This window comes from Lolium rigidum, chromosome 1 (genome assembly GCF_022539505.1).
Source record: "Lolium rigidum isolate FL_2022 chromosome 1, APGP_CSIRO_Lrig_0.1, whole genome shotgun sequence".
Taxonomy (NCBI): Eukaryota; Viridiplantae; Streptophyta; class Magnoliopsida; order Poales; family Poaceae; genus Lolium; species Lolium rigidum.
In genome coordinates this window covers 352853832-352862175 of record NC_061508.1, presented here as the reverse complement: position 1 = coordinate 352862175, position 8344 = coordinate 352853832, and positions in this window count along the sequence as shown.

The window sequence follows — 8344 nt, the reverse complement described above, 5'->3', positions numbered from 1 at the left end:
ATCGGGAAATGCTACATGTAGTAATTCTAAAATGTCTTGAATAATTTGATACTTGGCAATTGTTGTGCTCATGTTTAAGCTCTTGCATCATATACTTTGCACCTATTAATGAAGAAACACCTAGAGCTTGCTAAATTTGGTTTGCATATTTGGTCTCTCTAAAGTCTAGATAATTTCTAGTATTGAGTTTTGAACAACAAGGAAGACGGTGTAGAGTCTTACAATGTTTACAATATGTCTTTTATGTGAGTTTTGCTGCACCGGTTCATCCTTGTGTTTGTTTCAAATAACCTTGCTAGCCTAAACCTTGTATCGAGAGGGAATACTTCTCATGCATCCAAAATCCTTGAGCCAATCACTATGCCATTTGTGTCCACCATACCTACCTACTACATGGTATTTCTCCGCCATTCCAAAGTAAATTGCTTGAGTGCTACCTTTAAATTTCCATCATTCGCCTTTGCAATATATAGCTCATGGGACAAAATAGGTTAAAAACTATTGTGGTATTGAATATGTACTTATGCACTTTATCTCTTATTAAGTTGCTTGTTGTGCGATAACCATGCTTCTGGGGACGCCATCAACTACTCTTTGCTGAATATCATGTGAGTTGCTATGCATGTCCGTCTTGTCTGAAGTAAGGGAGATCTACCACTTTATTGGTTAGAGCATGCATATTGTTAGAGAAGAACATTGGGCCGCTAACTAAAGCCATGAATCATGGTGGAAGTTTCAGTTTTGGACACATATCCTCAATCTCATATGAGAACACTAATTTTTGCTACATGCTTATGCATTAAAGAGGAGTCCATTATCTGTTGTCCATGTTGTCCCGGTATGGATGTCTAAGTTGAGAATAATCAAAAGCGAGAAATCCAAAATGCGAGCTTTCTCCTTAGACCTTTGTACAGGCGGCATGGAAGTACCCCTTTGTGACACTTGGTTAAAACATGTGTATTGCGATGATCTCGATAGTCCAAGCTAATTAGGACAAGGTGCGGGCACTATTAGTATACTATGCATGAGGCTTGCAACTTGTAAGATATAATTTACATGATACATATGCTTTACTACTACCGTTGACAAAATTGTTTCATGTTTTCAAAATAAAAGCTCTAGCACAAATATAGCAATCGATGCTTTCCTCTTTGAAGGACCATTCTTTTACTTTTATGTTGAGTCAGTTCACCTATTTCTCTCCACCTCAAGAAGCAAACACTTGTGTGAACCGTGCATTGATTCCTACATACTTGCATATTGCACTTGTTATATTACTCTATGTTGACAATTATCCATGAGATATACATGTTATAAGTTGAAAGCAACCGCTGAAACTTAATCTTCCTTTGTGTTGTTTCAATATCTTTACTTTGATTTATTGCTTTATGAGTTAACTCTTATGCAAGACTTATTGATGCTTGTCTTTAAGTACTATTCATGAAAAGTCTTTGCTTTATGATTCATTTGTTTACTCATGTCATTACCATTGTTTTGATCGCTGCATTCATTACATATGTTTACAATAGTATGATCAAGGTTATGATGGCATGTCACTCCAGAAATTATCCGTGTTATCGTTTACCGCTCGGGACGAGCGAGAACTAAGCTTGGGGATGCTGATACGTCTCCGACGTATCGATAATTTCTTATGTTCCATGCCACATTATTGATGATATCTACATGTTTTATACACATTATATGTCGTATTTATGCATTTTCCGGCACTAACCTATTAACGAGATGCCGAAGAGCCGATTCTTGTTTTCTGCTGTTTTTGGTTTCAGAAATCCTAGTAAAGAAATATTCTCGGAATTGGACGAAATCAACGCCCGGGGTCCTATTTTTGCACGAAGCTTCCGGAAGACCGAAGGGAAAGGAAGTGGGGCCACGAGGCGCCGACACAACAGGGCGGCGCGGCTCGGGCCACGGCCGCGCGGCCCTGGCGTGTGGGGCCCTCGTGTGGCCCCCGCGTTGCCCTTCCGCCTACTTAAAGCCTTCGTCGCGAAACCCCCGGTACCGAGAGCCACGATACGGAAAGCCTTGCTGAGACGCCGCCGCCGCCAATCCCATCTCGGGGATTCGGAGATCACCTCCGGCACCCTGCCGGAGAGGGATTCATCTCCCGGAGGACTCTTCACCGCCATGGTCGCCTCCGGAGTGATGAGTGAGTAGTTCACCCCTGGACTATGGGTCCATAGCAGTAGCTAGATGGTTGTCTTCTCCTCATGTGCTTCATTGTCGGATCTTGTGAGCTGCCTAACATGATCAAGATCATCTATCCGTAATTCTATATGTTGTGTTTGTCGGGATCCGATGGATAGAGAATACTATGTTATGTTGATTATCAATCTATTACCTATGTGTTGTTTATGATCTTGCATGCTCTCCGCTATTAGTAGAGGCTCTGGCCAAGTTTTTACTCTTAACTCCAAGAGGGAGTATTTATGCTCGATAGTGGGTTCATGCCTCCATTAAATCTGGGACAGTGACAGAAAGTTCTAAGGTTGTGGATGTGCTGTCGCCACTAGGGATAAAACATTGATGCTATGTCCGAGGATGTAGTTATTGATTACATTACGCACCATACTTAATGCAATTGTCTGTTGTTTTGCAACTTAATACTGGAAGGGTTCGGATGATAACTCTGAAGGTGGACTTTTTAGGCATAGATGCATGCTTGGATAGCGGTCTATGTACTTTGTCGTAATGCCCAATTAAATCTCACAATATTCATCATATCATGTATGTGCATTGTCATGCCCTCTCTGTTTGTCAATTGCTCGATTGTAATTTGTTCACCCAACATGCTATTTATCTTATGGGAGAGACACCTCTAGTGAGCTGTGGACCCCGGTCCATTCTTTTACATTGAATACAATCTACTGCAATACTTGTTTTATTGTTTTACGCAAACAATCATCATCCACACTATACATCTAATCCTTTGTTACAGCAAGCCGGTGAGATTGACAACCTCACTGTTTCGTTGGGGCAAAGTACTTTGGTTGTGTTGTGCAGGTTCCACGTTGGTGATGCGTGTAGTTGACACGTCCGTTGGGAACCCCAAGAGGAAGGTGTGATGCACACAGCGGCAAGTTTCCCTCAGTAAGAAACCAAGGTTTAATCGAACCGAGTAGGAGTCAAGAAGCACGTTGAAGGTTGATGGCGGCGGGATGTAGTGCGGCGCAACACCAGAGATTCCGGCGCCAACGTGGAACCTTCACAACACAACCAAAGTACTTTGCCCCAACGAAACAGTGAGGTTGTCAATCTCACCGGCTTGCTGTAACAAAGGATTAACCGTATTGTGTGGAAGATGATTGTTTGCAAGAAAACAGTAAAACAAGTATTGCAACAGATTTGTATTTCAGTATAAAAGAATGGACCGGGGTCCACAGTTCACTAGAGATAAAAGCATGTTGGGTGAACAAATTACAGTCGGGCAATTGACAAATAGAGAGGGTATAACAATGCACATACATGACATGATAAATATAGTGAGATTTAATTGGGCATTACGACAAAGTACATAGACCGCCATCCAACATGCATCTATGCCTAAAAAGTCCACCTTCGAAGTTATCATCCGAACCCCTTCCAATATTAAGTTGCAAAACAACGGACAATTGCATTAAGTATGGTGCGTAATGTAATCAATAACTACATCCTTAGACATAGCATCAATGTTTTATCCCTAGTGGCAACAAGCACATCCATAACCTTAGGGGTTTCTGTCACTCCCCGCATTCACGGAGACATGAACCCACTATCGAGCATAAATACTCCCTCTTGGAGTTAAGAGCGAAAACTTGGCCAGAGCCTCTACTAATAACGGAGAGCATGCAAGATCATAAACAACACATAGGTAATAACTTGATAATTAACATGACATAGTATTCTCTATCCATCGGATCCCGACAAACACAACATATAGTACTACAGATAGATGATCTTGATCATGTTAGGCAGCTCACAAGATCCAACAATGAAGCACAATGAGGAGAAGACAACCATCTAGCTACTGCTATGGACCCATAGTCCAGGGGTGAACTACTCACTCATCACTCCGGAGGCGACCATGGCGGTGAAGAGTCCTCCGGGAGATGAATCCCCTCTCCGGCAGGGTGCCGGAGGAGATCTCCGAGAATCCCCGAGATGGGATTGGCGGCGGCGGCATCTCAGTAAGGTTTTCCGTATCGTGGCTCTCGGTACTGGGGGTTTCGCGACGGAGGCTATTTGTAGGCGGAAGGGCAGGTAAAGAGGCGGCGCGAGGGCCCACACCATAGGTCGGCGCGGCCAGGGCCTGGGCCGCGCCGCCCTGGTGTGTCGCCACCTCGTGGCCCCACTTCGACTCTCCTTCGGTCTTCTGGAAGCTTCGTGGCAAAATAGGACACTGGGCGTTGATTTCGTCCAATTCCGAGAATATTTCGTTACTAGGATTTCTGAAAACCAAAAAGAGCGTGAAAACGGCAACCGGCTCTTCGGCATCTTGTTAATAGGTTAGTTCCAGAAAATGCACGAATATGACATAAAGTGTGCATAAAACATGTAGATATCATCAATAATGTGGCATGGAACATAAGAAATTATCGATACGTCGGAGACGTATCAGCATCCCCAAGCTTAGTTCTGCTCGTCCCGAGCAGGTAAAACGATAACAAAGATAATTTCTGAAGTGACATGCCATCATAACCTTGATCATACTATTTGTAAACATATGTAATGAATGCAGCGATCAAAACAATGGTAATGACATGAGTAAACAAGTGAATCATAAAGCAAAGACTTTTCATGAATAGTACTTTAAGACAAGCATCAATAAGTCTTGCATAAGAGTTAACTCATAAAGCAATAAATCAAAGTAAAGGTATTGAAGCAACACAAAGGAAGATTATGTTTCAGCGGTTGCTTTCAACTTGTAACATGTATATCTCATGGATAATTGTCAACATAGAGTAATATAATAAGTGCAATATGCAAGTATGTAGGAATCAATGCACAGTTCACACAAGTGTTTGCTTCTTGAGGTGGAGAGAAATAGGTGAACTGACTCAACATAAAAGTAAAAAAAGGTCCTTCAACGAGGAAAGCATCGATTGCTATATTTGTGCTAGAGCTTTTATTTTTGAAAACATGAAACAATTTTGTCAACGGTAGTAATAAAGCATATGAGTTATGTAAATTATATCTTATAAGTTGCAAGCATCATGCATAGTATACTAATAGTGCCCGCACCTTGTCCTAATTAGCTTGGACTACCGGATCATCGCAATACACATGTTTTAACCAAGTGTCACAATGGGGTACCTCCATGCCGCCTGTACAAAGGTCTAAGGAGAAAGCTCGCATTTTGGATTTCTCGCTTTTGATTATTCTCAACTTAGACATCCATACCGGGACAACATGGACAACAGATAATGGACTCCTCTTTAATGCATAAGCATGTGGCAACAATTATTATTCTCATATGAGATTGAGGATATATGTCCAAAACAAAAACTTCCACCATGAATCATGGCTTTAGTTAGCGGCCCAATGTTCTTCTCTAACAATATGTATGCTCCAACCATTAAGGTGGTAGATCTCTCTTACTTCAGACAAGACGGACATGCATAGCAACTCACATGATATTCAACAAAGAATAGTTGATGGCGTCCCCAGAAACATGGTTATCGCACAACAAGCAACTTAATAAGAGTAAAGTGCATAAGTACATATTCAATACCACAATAGTTTTTAAGCTATTTGTCCCATGAGCTATATATTGTAAAGGCGAATGATGGAATTTTAAAGGTAGCACTCAAGCAATTTACTTTGGAATGGCGGAGAAATACCATGTAGTAGGAAAGTATGGTGGACACAAATGGCATAGTGGTTTGCTCAAGGATTTTGGATGCATGAGAAGTATTCCCTCTCGATACAAGGTTTAGGCTAGCAAGGTTATTTGAAACAAACACAAGGATGAATGGTGCAGCAAAACACACATAAAAGACATATTGTAAATATTATAAGACTCTACACCGTCTTCCTTGTTGTTCAAAACTCAATACTAGATATTATCTAGACTTTAGAGAAACCAAATATGCAAACCAAATTAGCAAGCTCTAGGTGTTTCTTCATTAATGGGTGCAAAGTATATGATGCAAGAGCTTAAACATGAGCACAACAATTGCCAAGTATCAAATTATTCAAGACATTTTAGAATTACTACATGTAGCATTTTCCAATTCCAACCATATAACAATTTAACGAAGAAGAAACTTCGCCATGAATACTATGAGTAAAGCCTAAGGACATACTTGTCCATATGCAACAGCGGAGCGTGTCTCTCTCCCATACAGTGAATGCTAGGATCCATTTTATTCAAACAAAAACAAAAACAAACCGACGCTCCAAGCAAAGCACATAAGATGTGACAGAATAAAAATATAGTTTCAGGGGAGGAACCTGATAATGTTATCGATGAAGAAGGGGATGCCTTGGGCATCCCCAAGCTTAGACACTTGAGTCTTCTTAGAATATGCAGGGGTGAACCACCGGGCATCCCCAAGCTTAGAGCTTTCACTCTCCTTGATCATATTGTATCATACTCCTCTCTTGATCCTTGAAAACTTCCTCCACACCAAACTCGAAACAACTCATTAGAGGGTTAGTGGACAATAAAAATTAACATGTTCAGAGGTGACACAATCATTCTTAACACTTCTGGACATTGCATAAAGCTACTGGATGTTAATGGATCAAAGAAATTTATCCAACATAGCAAAAGAGGCAATGCGAAATAAAAGGCAGAATCTGTCAAAACAGAACAGTCCGTAAAGATGGATTTTATTGAGGCACCAGACTTGCTCAAATGAAAATGCCCATATTGAATGAAAGTTGCGTACATATCTGAGGATCACTCACGTAAATTGGCATAATTTTCTGAGTTACCTACAGAGAATTAAACCCAGATTCGTGACAGCAAAGAAATCTGTTTCTGCGCAGTAATCCAAATCTAGTATTCACTTTACTATCAAAGACTTTACTTGGCACAACAAAATATAAAACTAAGATAAGGAGAGGTTGCTACAGTAGTAAACAACTTCCAAGACTCAAATATAAAACAAAGTGCTGTAGTAAAAACATGGGTTATCTGCCATAAGCGCTTTTCTTTAACGCCTTTCAGCTAGGCGCAGAAAGTGTATATCAAGTAACATCAAGAGATGAAGCATCAACATCATAATTTGTTCTAATAATAGAATCATAAGGTAACTTCATTCTCTTTCTAGGGAAGTGTTCCATACCTTTCTTGAGAGGAAATTGATATTTAATATTACCTTCCTTCATATCAATAGTAGCACCAACGGTTCGAAGAAAAGGTCTTCCCAATATAATGGGGCAAGATTTATTGCATTCAATATCCAAGACAACAAAATCAACGGGGACAAGGTTATTGTTAACCATAATATGAACATTATCAACTCTCCCCAAAGGTTTATTTTTAGCATTATCAGCGAGATTAACATTCAAATAACAATTTTTCAATGGTGGCAAGTCAAGCATATCATAGACTTTCTTAGGCATAACAGAAATACTTGCACCAAGATCACATAAAGCATTACAATAAAAATCATTGACCCTCATTTTAATGATGGGCTCCCAACCATCTTCTAGCTTTCTAGGAATAGAAGTTTCAAGTTTTAGTTTCTCTTCTCTAGCTTTTATGAGAGCATTTGTAATATGTTTTGTGAAAGCCAAGTTTACAGCGCTAGCATTGGGACTCTTAGCAAGTTTTTGTAAGAACTTTATAACTTCAGAGATGTGGCAATCATCAAAATCTAAATCATTACAATCTAAAGCAATGGGATCATCATCCCCAATGTTGGAAAAAATTTCAGCAGTTTTATCACATGCAGTTTCAGCAGTTTTAGCAGTTTCAGATAATTTTGCGCGCTTTGCACTAGGAGTAGAAACATTGCCAACAACAATTATTTTACCATTAATAGTAGGAGGTGCAGCAACATGTGAAGAATCAACATTACTTGTGGTGGTAATAGTCCAAACTTTAGCTACATTATTCTCTTTAGCTAGTTTTTCATTTTCTTCTCTATCCCACCTAGCACGCAATTCAGCCATTAATCTTATATTCTCATTAATTCTAACTTGGATGGCATTTGCTGTAGTAACAATTTTATTTTCAATATCCCTATTAGGCATAACTTTCGAATTCAAAAGATCAACATCAGAGGCAAGACTATCAACCTTAGAAGCGAGAATATCAATTTTATTGAGCTTTTCCTCAACGAGATTTGTTAAAGGCGAGTTTGTGTACTAATAAATTCTTTAAGCATAGCTTCAA